This window comes from Penaeus monodon, chromosome 32 (assembly GCF_015228065.2).
Source record: "Penaeus monodon isolate SGIC_2016 chromosome 32, NSTDA_Pmon_1, whole genome shotgun sequence".
Taxonomy (NCBI): Eukaryota; Metazoa; Arthropoda; class Malacostraca; order Decapoda; family Penaeidae; genus Penaeus; species Penaeus monodon.
In genome coordinates, this window is record NC_051417.1 from 18373192 (window position 1) to 18374332 (window position 1141).

The 1141-nt window shown below is 38.1% G+C and overlaps 1 pseudogene; it reads left to right on the forward strand.

Moving 5' to 3' along the window:
- LOC119593584 overlaps positions 1 to 1141 on the forward strand; it is a 4882-nt pseudogene that overhangs the window by 3143 nt on the left and 598 nt on the right.

The window sequence follows — 1141 nt, forward strand, 5'->3', positions numbered from 1 at the left end:
AAACCCGTGTCTTTTCAACAAGCTCTGTATCGTATTTCCATTTTTATATGACTATATATGTATCAGCAATGAAAGTACAACAGCAAAAAAATAAAAAAATAATAAAGGAAATACAAAATCATGTGAAATATACAGTATGCAGGTTGGTTAATAGAATTGTGATAACGTGAGTTTTCACTTTAATCAGTAATAGTCAAGGTTTCAGCGAATCCATTAAATCACTTTTTAACACCATGGCGTAACTGAGAACGCACATCTGCAAGAAATTTAAGTGAAATGAAATTCCCTCGCTCACGGCTTACATTCTGCTGTCATACACCATTAAATTTCATGTTACTGACCTCACCTATTTCCTGTTGTGGGCTTTCTGTAAGCAGCTCATTGCCCTCATTCCCCTTGAGAAAGACAGAGCTAAGCACAGAAACAGCAAAAGCGAGTGATATGCTCCAACCCGCCGTGATATGCTGTAGAAGGTACTTCCAGCATTGAGAAGAAATACCCATTTATTGGAAATGTGGGTATTCTTGGTCGCGTCTTCGCCCATGTTTTCCAAAAGATGAATGTGGACATCAGCCTCAGCTTTGTTCGTGATTGTTTGGATTACATCACGAAGTACACACGATCTGCGATGCACAGGAACACGGCTGTTCACATCTTACTATGTCCCATGGGCGATAAGCCTGATGACTACGAATAAGCGAGTGCAGACCTCTTCCAAGACAGTCTGATACCTCAACCTTGGTATCGAGATGTTCCAGTTCTTAATAAAAGGCTATTATACTAGTTGCAGATAACACGTCCGATTATCATTAAACTTTCACTCCTTTACCTCAACACTACTCACAGTATGTAATGTTGCGTATTTTTTTCTCTTAGAATAATAGTTTCATTATATTTTAATCCGAGTAGACCTCAGATCTCTCAGTATCAACTATATTCATTCAGTAACATGCAAGACTATACAGTGTAATTGCCTCAAGATCTCACACTGAGTCTTGCATGTCTCCATCTTCCCAAAACGCACAAAGAACAGCAAAACTAAGTGAATTGAACTAAATAATTTATGTACTAGACACAGCATTCCTTGCTGAGCAAAGAATATTCAAAGTAACACATTTGTGACATTCTCTCCCGCTAAAAA